Source organism: Myotis daubentonii, chromosome X (genome assembly GCF_963259705.1).
Source record: "Myotis daubentonii chromosome X, mMyoDau2.1, whole genome shotgun sequence".
NCBI lineage: Eukaryota > Metazoa > Chordata > Mammalia > Chiroptera > Vespertilionidae > Myotis > Myotis daubentonii.
In genome coordinates, this window is record NC_081861.1 from 96967084 (window position 1) to 96982830 (window position 15747).

Below are 15747 nucleotides of genomic sequence, written 5' to 3' on the forward strand. Positions count from 1 at the left end.
AATGTTGCTTTCTTTATTGTTTAGTAACCAAACCTAACTTCAACTTCAGACCCCATTCTGCCAAGTGAAAAAACAAAAACAAAATATTATTTAACTTAGGTTTCCCACCCCCTTCTCTGGAGTTGTACTTCCATGTCAGACAGTTTATATCTCAGGCAGAGGTGCCAAAGAACCGAGCAGGGTCAAGAACATCTGGACCTCAGTCTCTGTCTGGGCTGGCCCCAACCCAGCTGCCCTTGACCCTCACCTCAGAGCTCAAGTCCATGCTGATCCCTGGTATATTCTCCTCATCTGGGCCTTGAGGCCACTTGAGTCCAATTTGCTCTCTCCCTCCCTCCCTGCCACCTTCTCTCTCTCACACAAAGAGCTATTGGGTTTTCTGGGGTGAGGTCCTCTGACACCTCCTCAGCCCCGTTGCATGGACACCATCTTGGTGCCTTGGTCATGGCCACAAAGCTGTGTGGCTGCTCTCAGACCCTCCGTCTCCTGCTGCCTTAGGGAGTGACTCAGTGGGAGGGGAGGGTCACAGTCCTTTTTACATGGCCGCCAACAAACACTCAGTGTTCCTTCACTCTAGTTCTCCTTCTCCTCCTCACCCCAGTCCAGGCACATCAATGTGCAGGGCAGGGGAGGGTGGGAGGCAGGCGTGTCTCTGACCCAGCACACAGGCTTCCAGATCCACTGCTCCCCCAGGAGGTCTTCCACGCTCTGGACCTCAACACCCAGAACCTGCCCCCTCTCAGCTGTAGGTCTTTGCCCGCAGTGGTCAAGTCTGTTTAGAGCAGTGATTCTCAACCTTGGCTGCACATTAGAATCACCTGGGAATCTTTTTAAAATCCTGATTTCTGGGTCTCATCCTCCGGAAATTCTGTTTCTTTGTTACTAATGTTGTGGCCCCACCCCATAACAAAGAAACAGAATTTCTGGAGGATGAGGCCCAGAAATCAGGATTTTAAAAAGATTCCCAGGTGATTCTAATGTGCAGCCAAGGTTGAGAACCACTGGTTTAGAGGCTTGAAGTCAAGAAGTGCCTCTTTGTTCTCTGCTATCTGGAGGCGGTCAGCGTGGAACATTCCTGCCTGGACTGGGGAGGGGTCTCTGGGTGTTAAGAATACCAGGAGGGGGAGCACAGACTCCTCTGAGAGCTCCGAGGGGGAAAGGCAACACCCCCTCACCTCTAACCCCAGGACATTTCTTTAGAAGCAGAAGCCTTGTCCAGTGCAGGGGCCTGTGCTGGCTGCCTCAGTTTCTCACAGACAAAGAATTTGATGAACGTCTTTTCCCCACTGCAGTAGTTGCTTCATTTGTTCGTTCTCGCATTTTTCATTAGCTGCTAAATCGCCCCTGTGGCTGCAAACCTGTTGTGCCTGACTCAGCCAGCGGGGGGGGCTATGGGAGCTGTGCAGGGACAGGGGAAGGGGGAGGGGGGCCCAGCCTGCAGGGAGGGTCAGTGGTGCCTGCCGGGCTGTCTCAGAGGATGTGGCTTAGGTTAAATCCTGTCCTTTGGTGACATTAGGAGGGGAGGCCGTGTCCTCCTCTCCCCACTTTGACTCAGGACTGGAAGTTCTCCTTGCTCTCTAGCCTCATAACTCAGTGGATCATGGTGGGATGAGGCAGGCAGGCGGCTTCTACGGCTGCACACAGGCACGGGCTGGTGGCTTCTGCAGCCGCACACAGGCACGGGCCTGCAACCCAGACCGGATCAGGTCACAGGCGGTGGCAGGCGGCTTTTGTGGCTGCACATGCTGTGGGCAGGCGGCTTCAGAGGCTGCACACAGGCTTGGGCTGTCGGCTTCTGCTGCCGCACACGGGCGCGGGCAGGCGGTTTCTGTGGCTGCACACGGGCGCGGGCAGGCGGCTTCTGGGGGGTTGGGGTTGCCGCCTGGCCTGCTCCCGGGCCTTCCCGCCCTCTGATCACCATGGCGATCTCCAGGCGCAGGCCAGCCACCAGCCCCGGGAGTTTGGGGTTGCCCCCTGGCCTGTGCCCTGGCCCTCCCGCCCTCCTATCGCCATGGCGATCGCTGGGTGCAGGCCAGCCGGCAACCCTGGCCACGGTGGAGTCCAGGGTTGCAGCCTGACCTGGGCCTGGCCCTCCCGGACTCCCATCGCAGGGGTAGGCCCTCCCTCCCTCCGATTGCCATGGCGATCTCTGGGTGCAGGCCAGCCGGCAACCTGCCCCTGGGGGTACCAGGGTTGCCGCCTGGCCTGTGCCCCGCCCTCCCACCCTCCGATAGCGGGGCAGGACCTCCCGCCCTCCAATCGCCATGGCAATCGCTCCACGCAGGCCAGCCTGCAACCCCAACCGGCTTTCCGAATGGCCATCACCAACTGAAGGCGGCCTTTGCCCACCCCCCAGCTCTTGCCTGCCACCTGGGTTGCCATCACCATTCTTCAGTCCTTCCCCTTTTGCCTCCCAGCATTGCGGCTACGTATGCAAATTAACCGCCATGTTGTTGGTGGTTAACCACCATCTTGGCTGGCAGTTAATTTGCATATCGCCTGCTTAGCCAATGGGAAGGGTAGCAGACGAACAGCTAATTACCATGTTTCTCTTTTATTAGATAGGATTTCCAATCCCCTGCTCTAAATCCATATACACCTCTCCCTTATCTTTCTTCACTATCCAAATTTTTTCTCTCTCTCTCTGTTGTTTTGTTGTTGTTTGCTTGATTGTTGAGTATATTGGGTTTTTTCATGCTTGTTTGAGAGGTTGTTTTGCTTTTTCTTTTTCTGTTGTTTTTTTCTTTATTTTCTGGTTATTTTTTTATTTTTTTTAAATATATTTTTATTGATTTTTTACAGAGAGGAAGGGAGAGAGATAGAGAGCTAGAAACATTGATGAGAGAGAAACATCGATCAGCTGCCTACTGGGGATGTGCCCGCAACCCAGGTACATGCCCTTGACCGGAATCGAACCTGGGACTTTTCAGTCCACAGGCCGACGCTCTATCCACTGAGCCAAACCTGTTTCGGCATCTGGTTATTTTTTTATTCTGTCTTCCCTTGCCTCTCTTGATATTAGTGGTTGTTTGTAGTTTGCATTCATCTCCAGGGATCTGTTGCTGGAATTTGTTGGGATTAGTGGCGGTTCTATCGGAGTTTTCTCCCAATATAAATAGTCTCTTCCCCTCTTCTATTTCATTCTCTCTCTTTTCTCTCTTCCTTTTTTTCTCCCTTTTCCCAATTTCACTTTTGCACTCCTGTTTTTTTTTCTTTTTCTCTTTTATCTTTTTCTCTTCTTTCTTCCTTATCCCCTAATTCTCTTTGCTCAGGTGGTCACCTTTATTTGGGGTTATTAATATCGTGAATACATTTGTGTTCAGTGCCTTGTACATTATGCCTTGTTGTGTTGTATTTTGTGCCTTTAAATCAATGCAGCAGAGAGAGAACTACATAACCAAACACCTGGAGAAGAGAGATCATGGGGAGACCAAGAACCAGCCCGCATATGAAAGAAAAACAGGCATCACCAGAAAAGAAAGTAAACGAAATGGAGGCAATGGCGGCAAGCAACCTGCCAGAGAACGAATTTAGAGAAATGGTCATAAGGTGGATGAAAAGAATGGAAGACAAATTCAACAATATGTGTAAGAACCAAGAGGAAATGAATAAGAACCAAGAAGAAATGAAAAATGATATCACTGCTATAAAGAACACAATAGAAAGCATCAAGAGTAGACTAGAAGAAGCAGAGGACCACATCAGTGAGCTAGAAGAAAAGGTAGGAAAAAATACCCAAGCAGAGCAGCTTCTAGAAAAAAAAAGTAAAAAGCAGCAGAAACGCCAAAGAGAACTCTGGGACAACACGAGACGAAACAACATCTGCATAATAGGGGTGCCAGAAGGAGAGGAAACTGAGCAAGGAATACAAAACCTATTTGAAAAAATAATGACAGAAAACTTCCCTGATATAGGAACAAAAAAACTCACACAAATCCAAGAAGCTCACAGAGTCCCCAAAATAATGAACCCCAAAAGACCAACACCAAGGCACATTATAATTAAATTGGCAAACACCAATGAAAAAGCAAGAATCTTAAAAGCAGCCAGAGAGAGACAGAAAGTCACCTACAAAGGAGCCCCCATCAGACTAGCGACTGATTTCTCAACAGAAACACATCAGGCAAGAAGGGAATGGAATGAAATATATAAAGTCATGCAAAGGAAGGGTCTGAATCCAAGAATACCATACCCAGCAAGGCTATCAATCAAAATTGAGGGTGAAATCAGGTGTCTCACAGACTAAAAAGGACTTCGGGAGTTTATTATCACCAAACCAGCAATGCAAGAAATGCTAAAGGGTCTGCTGTAAAAAGAAAAAAATAGGAAACAAAGAAGGAACACAGGGGTAAAGAATAAAAATGGCGACTAACAAGTATCTATCAATAATAACTTTAAATGTAAATGGATTCAATGCCCCAATAAAAAGACATAGGGTAACTGAGTGCATAAGAAAACATGACACATATATCTGCTGTCTACAGGAAACCCACCTCAAAAAAAGATGCAGACAGACTGATGGTGAAAGGATGGAAAAAGGTTTTTCAGGCGAATGGAAATAAAAAAAAAGCCGGGGTAGCAATACTTATATCTGACAAATTAGATCTCAAATTGAAGGACATAAAAAGAGAGAAAGAATGCCATTTCATAATACTAAAGGGAGCAATCCAACAAGAAGAAATAACTCTAGTAAACATATACACACCCAATATAGGAGCACCCAAATACATAAGAAATCTTCTGGAGGAGATCAAGAGAGAGATTGACAGCAATACAACGATAGTAGGGGACTTTAACACCCCATTATCACCATTGGACAAATCCTCTAAAGAAAAAATCAGCAAAGAAACAGCAATCCTAAATGACTCACTAGATCAGATGGCAGATGGAATTAATTGACCTCTTCAGAACAATTCACCCCAAAGCCACAGAATATACATTCTTCTCAAGTACACATGGGTCATTTTCAAAGATAGACCATATACTGGGTCAAAGACAAAGTCTCTTCAAATTCAAGAAAATTGAAATACTATCAAGCATCTTCTCAGATTACAATGGCATAAAAGGAAATCAACTACAATAAAAAAAAATCCAAAAAATCAAACACATGGAGACTAAATAGCACGCCATTAAACAATGACTGGGTTACCAAAGAGATCAAAGAAGAAATAAAAAACATCATGACAAAAAACGACAATGAAAACACAACAATCCAAAACCTATGGGACACAGCGAAAGCCGTCTTAACAGGGAAGTTCATAGCTCTACAAGCCTACTGAAAGAAACAAGAAACAATGAGAATAAATTACCTAACCCTGCAACTCAGAGTTAGAAAGAGAGCAAAAAGAAAAGCCCAGTGTAAGCAGAAGGAAGGAAATAATGAAGATCAGAGCAGAGATAAACGACATAGAGACCAAAAAAAAATCAATACAAAGGATCAACAAAACCAAGAGCTGGTTCTTTGAAAGGATAAACAAGATTGATGAACCTCTAGCCAGGTTCACCAAGAAACAAAGAGAGAGGACCAAAATAAACAAAATCAGAAATGAAAGAAGAGAAATAACAACAGACCCCACGGAAATACAAATGATTGTTAAAAAAAATACTATGAACAACTCTACTCCAACAAACTAGGCAACCTGGAGGAAATGGACATATTCCTAGAAAAAATACAACCTTCCAAAACTTAATCAGGAAGAATTTAAAAATCTCAGTAGGCCAATAACTATGGAGGAAATTGAAGCAGTCATCAAAAAGCTTCCAGCAAACAAAAGCCCAGGGCCAGACGGCTTCACAGGGGAGTTTTACCAAACATTCAAGGAAGACCTAAAATTTATTCTCCCCAGACTATTCCAAAAAATTCAAGAGGAAAGAACACTGCCAAGCTCATTCTATGAAGTCAGCATCACCCTAAAACCAAAACCAGGTAAAGACAACACAATGAAAGAGAATTACAGGCCAATATCCCTTATGAACATAGATGCCAAAATCGTCAACAAAATCCTACCAAATCAGATCCAGCAGTACATCAGAAAGATCATAAACCATGACCAAGTTGGATTTATCCCAGGGATGCAAGGTTGGTACAATATCCGCAAATCAATAAATGTAATACATCACATAAACAAATTGAGAGATAAAACCCACATAGTCATATCAATTGATGCAGAAAAAGCATTTGACAAAATCCAACACCCTTTCTTGATAAAAACTCTCAGCAAGATAGGAATAGAAGGATTATACCTCAACATAATAAAAGCCATATATGACAAACCCACAGCCAACATCATAATCAATGGGCAAAAAACTAAAACCATTCCTCATAAGAACAGGAACAAGACAGGGATGCCCCCTTTCACTACTCCTGTTCAACATAGTACTGGAAGTACTAGCCATTGCGGTTAGACAAGAAGAAGAAATAAAAGGCATCCAAATTGGAAAAGAAGAAGTAAAACTGTCCTTATTTGCAAATGACATGATACTGTACATAGAGAACCCTAAAGACTCCATCCAAAAATTATTAGACTTAACAAATGAATTCCACAATGTAGCAGGATACAAAATTAATACCAAGAAATCTATGGCATTTATTTACACCAATAGTGAACTTACAGAAAGTGAGACTAAAAAAGCAATCCCATTTACCATCGCATCAAAAAAATTAAGATGCCTAGGGATAAACTTAACTAAGAAGGAAAAGACTTATATGCGGAAAACTGCAGGACACTGAAAAAAGAGATAGAGGAAGACATAAACAGATGGAAGAACATACCGTGTTCATGGATTGGTAGAATCAACATCATTAAAATGTCCATACTACCGAAAGTAATCTATAAATTCAACACACTTCCCATTAAAATACAAACATCATATTTCACAGACCTAGAACAAACTCTCCAAAAATTCATCTGGAATTAAAAAGACCCCGAAAAGCTGCAGCAATCCTGAGAAAGATGAACAAAGTAGGAGGGCTCTCAATACAAGATATCAAGATGTATTACAAAGCCACTGTTCTCAAAACTGCCTGGTACTGGCACAAGAACAGACATATAGATCAATGGAATAGAATAGACAGCCCAGAAATCGACCCGAACCAATATGCTCAATTAATATTTGACAAAGGAGGCAAGAACATACAATGGAGTCAAGACAGTCTCTTCAATAAACGGCGTCAGGAAAATTAGATAGATACATGCAGAAAAATGAAACTAGATCACCAACTTACACCATACACAAAAATAAACTCAAAATGGATAAAGGACTTAAATGTAAGATGGGAAGCCATAAAAATACTAGAGGAATCCAAAGGCAACAAAATCTCAGACATATGCCAAAGCAATTTCTTCACTAATACACCTCCTAGGGCATTGGAAACTAAAGAGAAAATAAACAAATGGGACTACATCAAAATAAAAAGCTTCTGCACAGCAAAAGAAACCATTAACAAAACAACAAGAAAGCCCACTGCATGGGAGAACATATTTGCCAATGTCATATCTGATAAGGGCCTAATCTCCAAAATTTATAGGGAACTCATACAACTTAACAAAAGGAAGATAAACAATCCAATCAAAAAATGGCCAAAGGACCTAAATAGACACCTTTCAAAAGAGGACATTCAGAAAGCCAAGAGACATATGAAAACATGCTCAAAGTCACTAATCATCCGAGAGATGCAAATCAAAACAACAATGAGGTACCATCTCAAACCTGTCAGAAGGGCTATCATCAACAAATCAACAAACGACAAGTGCTGGAGAGGATGTGGAGAAAAAGGAACACTTGTGCACTGCTGGTGGGAATGCAGACTGGTGCAGCCACTATGGAAGACAGTATGGAGTTTCCTTAAAAAACTGAAAATGGAACTCCCATTTGACCCAGTGATCCCACTTCTAGGAATATATCCCAAGAAACCAGAAACACCAATCAGAAAGGATATATGCACCCCTATGTTCATAGCAGCACAATTCACCATAGCTAAGATCTGGAAACAGCCTAAGTGCCCATCAGTAGATGAATGGATTAGAAAACTGTGGTACATCTACACGATGGAATACTATGCTGCTCTAAAAAGGAAGGAACTCTTACCATTTGCAACGTCATGGATGGAACTGGAGAGCATTATGCTAAGTGAAATAAGCCAGTTAATGAAGGAAAAATACCACATGATCTCACTCATTCATGGATAGTAGAGACCATTATAAACTTTTGAACAATAATAGATACAGAAGCAGAGCAACATAGAACAGACTGTCAAACTATAGCAGGAAGGCCGGGTGGGTTGAGGGGTGGGGGGTAAGAGATCAACCGAAGGACTTGTATGCATGCATATAAGCATAACCAATGGACATAAGACACTGGGGGATAGGGGAGGCTAGGGGACTGTCTAGGGCGGGGGGAAAAATGGACACATATGTAATCCCCTTTGTAATACTTTAAGGAATAAATGGGAAAAAAATAAATAAATAAATAAATAAATAAATAAATAAATAAATAAATAAAGAGTAGCAGGCTTACAAGATTCCTGAACTTATTATATATATATTTTAAATGATACATTTGTCAAAACTTATAGAACTTTGCACTCAAAACTGGTTTATCTTATTGTATGAAAATTATACCTCAATAAAGTTGATCTTTAAAAGGCAAAAACAAAACAAAAAAAGAAAAAAAAAACAAATACTAGAGGAATCCAAAGGCAACAAAATCTCAGACATATGCCAAAGCAATTTCTTCACTAATACAGTTCCTAGGGCATTGGAAACTAAAGAGAAAATAAACAAATGGGACTGCATCAAAATAAAAAGCTTCTGCACAGCAAAAGAAACCATCAACAAAACAACAAGAAAGCCCACTGCATGGGAGAACATATTTACCAATGTTATCACTGATAAGGGTTTAATCTCCAACATTTATAGGGAACTCTTACAACTTAACAAAAGGAAGATAAACAATCCAATCAAAAAATGGGCAAGGGACCTAAATAGACACTTTTCAAAAGAGGACATTCAGAAAGCCAAGAGTCATATGAAAACATGCTCAAAGTCACTAATCATCTGAGAGATGCAAATCAAAACAACAATGAGGTACCATCTCACACCTGTCAGAAGGGCTATCATCAACAAATCAACAAACGACAAGTGGAGGAGAGAGAACCAAGATGGCGGCATAGGTTAACGTCGGAGTTTGCTGCTTTGAACAACTACTTCAAAAGTGAAACCAAAAAACGGAAGGGACATCACCCAGAACCACAGAGGCGCTGGCTGAGTGGAAGTCCTACAACTAGGAGGAAAGAGAAACGCATACGGACACTCAGAGGAGGCGCAGTGCTGAAGTCAAATTCTGAGGTGCGGAGTGCGTGGAGCGGGCTGGCGGCGGAGGGCGTGGTTGTTGTTTTCAATCGGGAGGGAGTCGCAGACTCTGAGCTCCAGATCCGGGCGAGTCTTTAGGGACCCAGACTCAGGCGGGAGAAGCGGGACTGTCTGGCTTCGGTCAGACCCAGGGCAGCTTTCTCTCCGAGCTTTGCAGCAGGTGCTGGGACTCAGAGAGGCAGAGCCCCTTGGGACAGGACTGAGAGCCGCCATAACTGCTCTCTCCGGCCCACGCTGTTGATCCTGTTCGACCCGCCCTGCCCAAGCCCTGCACAGAGGCATTTGCCAGATAGCCTCAGGCAAAGGCTAGATTAGCACCTCCCTAGAGGACAGAAGTTCTCTCACCGCTGACACAGCTGAATCTCATAGCCACTTGGCCTGGAGGTCAAACCCTCCCTGGAATTAGCTACAGCAATCAAGATTTATCTATAAGACTGCGAACAAAGACCACTAGGGGGTGCACCAAGGAAGCATAACAAAATGCGGAGACAAAGAAACAGGACAAAATTGTCAATGGAAGAAATAGAGTTCAGAACCACACTTTTAAGGTCTCTCAAGAACTGTTACAAGCTGCCGATAAACTTAATGAGATCTACATGAAAACTAATAAGACCCTCGATCTTATATTGGGGAACCAACTAGAAATTAAGCACACACGGACTGAAATAACGAATATTATACAGACGCCCGACAGCAGACCAGAGGAGCGCAAGAATCAAGTCAATGATTTGAAATGCGAGGAAGCAAAAAACATCCAACCGGAAAAGCAAAATGAAAAAAGAATCCAAAAATGCGAGGATAGTGTAAGGAGCCTCTGGGACAGCTTCAAGCGTACCAACATCAGAATTATAGGGGTGCCAGAAGATGAGAGAGAGCAAGATATTGAAAACCTATTTGAAGAAATAATGACAGAAAACTTCCCCCACCTGGTGAAAGAAATGGACTTACAGGTCCAAGAAGCGCGGAGAACCCCAAACAAAAGGAATCCAAAGAGGACCACACCAAGACACATCATAATTAAAATGCCAAGAGCAAAAGATAAAGAGAGAATCTTAAAAACAGCAAGAGAAAGAAACTCAGTTACCTACAAGGGAATACACATACGACTGTCAGCTGATTTCTCAACAGAAACTTTGCAGGCCAGAAGGGAGTGGCAAGAAATATTCAAAGTGATGAATACCAAGAACCTACAACCAAGATTACTTTATCCAGCAAAGCTATCATTCAGAATTGAAGGTCAGATAAAGAGCTTCACAGATAAGGAAAAGCTAAAGGAGTTCATCACCACCAAACCAGGATTATATGAAATGCTGAAAGGTATCCTTTAAGAAGAGGAAGAGGAAGAAAAAGGTAAAGATACAAATTATGAACAACAAATATGCATCTATCAACAAGTGAATCTAAGAATCAAGTGAATAAATAATCTGATGAACAGAATGAACTGTTGATTATAATAGAATCAGGGACATAGAAAGGGAATGGACTGACTATTCTTGGGGGGGAAAGGGGTGTGGGAGATGTGGGAAGAGACTGGACAAAAATCGTGCACCTATGGATGAGGACAGTGGGTGGGTAGTGAGGGCGGAGGGTAGGGCGGGAACTGGGAGGAGGGGAGTTATGGGGGGGGGAAAAGGAACAAATGTAATAATATGAACAATAAAGATTTAATTAAAAAAAAAAAACAAATCAACAAACGACAAGTGCTGGAGAGGATGTGGAGAAAAGGTAACACTCGCGCACTGCTGGTGGTTATGCAGACTGGTGCAGCCACTATGGAAGACAGTATGGAGTTTCCTCAAAAAGTTAAAAATGGAACTCCCATTTGACCCAGTGATCCCACTTCTAGGAATATATCCCAAGAAACCAGAAACACCAATCAGAAAGGATATATGCATTCCTATGTTCATAGCAGCACAATTTACCATATCTAAGATTTGGAAACAGCCTAAGTGCTCATCAGCAGATGAGTGGATTAGAAAACTGTGGTACAGCTACACAATGGAATACTATGCTGCTGTAAAAAAGAAGGAATTCTTACCATTTGCAGCAGCATGGATGGAACTGGAGAGCATTCTGCTAAGTGAAATAAGCCAGTCAATGAGAGAAAAATACCACATGATCTCACTCCTTTCTGGATAACAAAGACCATTATAAACTGATGAACAAAAATAGATACAGAGGCAGAGCAGCATTGAGTAGACTGTCAAACTACAGTGGGAAGCCCAGGGAGGGTTGGGGTATGGGTAAGAAATCAACTGGAGAATTCGTATGCATGCATATAAGCATAACCAATGGACACAAGACACTGGGGGTAGGGGATGCCGGGAGAATATCAAGGGGGTTGGGGAGTGGGAAGGTGACATATGTAATACTCTTTGTAATACTTTAAGCAATAAAACAAAATTTTAAAAAATCAAAAAATAAAAAAACCATGGTCCTGGATTTTGTCGAATGCTTTTTCTGAATCTATAGATATGATCATTTAGGATCATTTAGTTTTTATCTGTCAATTTGTTTATGTGATGCATCACGTTTATTGATTTGTGAATATTGTACCAACCTTGCATCCCTGGAATAAATCCCACCTGATCGTGGTGTATGATCTTTTTAATATATTGCTAGATCTGATTTGCTATTATTTTGTTGAGTATTTTAGCATATGTGTTCATCATAGACATTGGCCTGTACTTTTCTTTCTTTGTAGTGTCCTTACCTGCTTTTGGAATTAGGATAATGCTGGCTTCATAAAAAAAAGCTTGGAAGTGTTCCTTCCTCTTGAATTTTTTGGAATAGTTTTAGGATGATACTAGTAAGTGTTAGTTCTTCTTTGAATGTTTGGTAAAATTCACCTGTAAATCATCTGCTCAAGGACTTTTGTTTGCTGGAAATTTTTTTTTCTAATTTTTTTTTTTAAAGAAAGGGTTTATTTTATTTTTTTAAAATATATTTTATTGATTTTTTACAGAGAGGAAGAGAGAGATAGAGAGTCAGAAATGTCGATGAGAGAGAAACATTGATCAGCCACCTCCTGCACATCTCCTACTGGGGATGTGCCTGCAACCCAGGTACATGCCCTTGACCGGAATCGAACCTAGGACCTTTCAGTCCACAGGCCGACGCTCTGTCTACTGAGCCAAACCGGTTTCAGCGAATTTTTTACTTAATGGTTCAATTTCATCAGTTGTTATTGGCCTATTCATGTTTTCTGATTCTTCCTGATTGAGTTTTGCAAGATTGTATGTTTCTAGAAAATTTTCCATTTCACCCAGCCAGACTCATCAAGAAACAAAGAGAGAGGACCAAAATAAATAAAATCAGAAATGAAAGAGGCAATATAACAACGGACACCACAGAAATACAAAGGGTTGTAAGCAAATACTATGAACAACTATATGCCAACAAACTGGGTGAAATGGACAAATTCCTAGAAACGTACAATCCTGCAAATCTCAATCAGGAAGAATCAGAAAACCTGAATAGGCCAATAACAACTGAGGCAATAGAAGCAGTAATAAAAAAACTCCCAGCATTCAAAAGCAAATTAAAATGACAATGAAATATCACCTCACAGCTGTCAGAGTGGCTACCATAAATAAATCAACAAACAACAAGTGCTGGCGAAGATGTGGTAAAAAAGGAACCCTAGTACACTGCTGATGGGAATGCAGACTGGTGTAGCCACTGTAGAAAATTATATGGAGTTTCATCAAGAAATTGAAAATGGACATGCCATTTGACCCACTGATCCCACTTCTGGGACTATATCCTAGGAATCCAGAAATACCAAATCAGCAAGAATATATTCACCCCTATGTTCATAGCAGTGTTATTTACAATAGTTAATATCTGCAAACCTTCTAAGTGCCCATCAGTAGATGAGTAGACAAAAAAAAAAAAAAGCCCTGGTATCCTATATAATAAAAGGCAAATATGCAAATTGCCCCCTTGGGAGTTCGAATGCAAGACCAGGAGTTTGATCACTCACTATGATGTGTACTTACCACCGGGGGGTGGCATGAAACATGGTGGGTGACCAGCAGCACTGGCAGGGTGCTGAAGGAGCAATTGAAGGAGGAGGCAGGGAGGCTGGGAGGTGGGGAACCTGATCGGCCCTGATGGCAGGCCAGGCCTAGGGATCCTACCCATGCACAAATTTCGTGCACCGGCCTCTAGTGTTTACATAATGGAATACTATTCGACTGCAACAAAGAGCTCTTACCCTTTTCCACAGTATGGATGGACCTAGAGATTATTATGCTAAGTGAAATAAACCAGTCAGAGAAAGACAAATATCACTTGATCTCACTTATATGTGGAATTTAATGAATAATGAATAACATTAATATAAATATCTTCATGCCATTTATCTTAATTTTCCTCTTTTGTTTTAATTTTTGGGTTGTATCTCCTCAAAGTATAAATACCAGTAAAGAAGTATGCAATGGCCTGGCCAGTGTAGTTCAGAGGTTGAGCGTTGACTCACGAACCAAGAGGCCACTGGTTTGATTCCCGGTCAGGGCACACACCTAGGTTGTGGGCTCAGTCCCCTGTGGGGGGCGTGCAGGAGGCAGCTAATTGATGGTGTTTCTCTCTCATTGATGTTTCTATCATCTATCCCTCTCCCTTCCTCTCTCTCTAAACCAGCCGTGGGCAAACTACGGCCCGCAGGCCAGATCCGGCCCATTTGAAATGAATAAAACTAAAAAAAAAAAAAAAAAGACCGTACCCTTTTATGTAATGATGTTTACTTTGAATTTATATTAGTTCACACAAACACTCCATCCATGCTTTTGTTCCGGCCCTCCGGTCCAGTTTAAGAACCCACTGTGGCCCTCGAGTCAAAAAGTTTGCCCACCCCTGCTCTAAACAAATCAACAAAAACATATTAAAAATATATTTTTTTAAAAAAGAAGTATGGCCTGGCCGGTTTGGCTCCCTGGATAGAGCATCGGCCTGGGGACTGCAGGGTCCCAGGTTCGATTCCGGCCAAGGGCATGTACCTTGGTTGCGGGCACACCCCCAATAGGGGATGTGCAAGAGGCAGCTGATCGATGTTTCTCTCTGATCGATGTTTCTAACTCTCTATCCCTCTCCTTTCCTCTCTGTAAAAAATCAATAAAATATATTTAAAAAAAAAAAGAAGTATGCAATGGAGTCAACAGGGTTAACTGATGAGATGTGAGATAAATTCTTCTATACACTTCAAACAGTTAGAAAAGTAGGATAAATGTTACAGCACCCCCCCCCAAAGCTTTTTTTTTTTTAGATACATAATTGACTTTGAAATCAATCAAAGAAACTTTCTAGGGGTCAGAAATGAAGAGGAAAGTAAAAGAAAAACAGCAAACAGAGTTGAAGCTCAATGCCTCATAGAGGAATCAGAATTTTTGCTCAAAATTCATTAATTACATCACACTCCTTAGAAAAAATATTTAATTATAAATATTCTTTTTTTCTTTTTAAAATTAAGGTATAAAGTAAAATCATTCTTTTGATGATCAGTTCTTTACATGAAAATAGTAGTGTAATAACTACCACAATCAAGATATGAAACATTCTACCATCCTCCCCAAATCTTCAAAGTTCCTTTGGAGTCAAACCCCATGTGGCTGAGGATTTAAGGTCCTGTTGAAATGGTTGAGAGCCACAGACCCAGTGTGTGGGTAGTGAGTTAGAAGTGGGCTTCCTGCAATAAAAAGTACTACTAAGACTATGACACAGCCTATGAATATATGCAGGAAGTCCATTCTCAGCTGAGAGTCCTCCATCAAAAATCTGCACTGTGCATGAGTGTGGGGTCCATATATAGTGTGGAAAATAAAATGTAAAAAAATAAAAACTGGTCGCAAATTTTTATAGGGACACTGCAGAAGCAAACACAAAACTGTGCCATTAGTGATACCTCTACAATCTAGTGTACATGCAGAACTCATAGGGAAGACAACTCTCTCTCTTTTTAAAATTTTATTTTATTGATGAAAGACATTGTGTTGTTATTCCACTTATTTATACATTCATTGATTGCTTCTTATATGTGCCCTGACCAGGGATTGAACCCACAACCTTGGCATATCCAGACACTAAGCTACCCTGTCAGGGCAGGCAAACAACTCTCTAACAAAAAATATCATTAAAAAATATAAGGAGTCCCCCCAAAATGTATACACACTTTAACAGCTGATAGCTCAATTTTGAAAATAAAATGTATCTTAATAAGCACTGCCTTTATAATTATTCAAAGTGCTTATATACATTTTTTGGGGGCTACCCTATATCAGCAGTTCTCAACCTGTGGGTCGCGACCCCTTTGGCGGACGAACGACCCTTTCACAGGGGTCACCTAAGACCATCCTGCATATCAGATCTTTACATTACG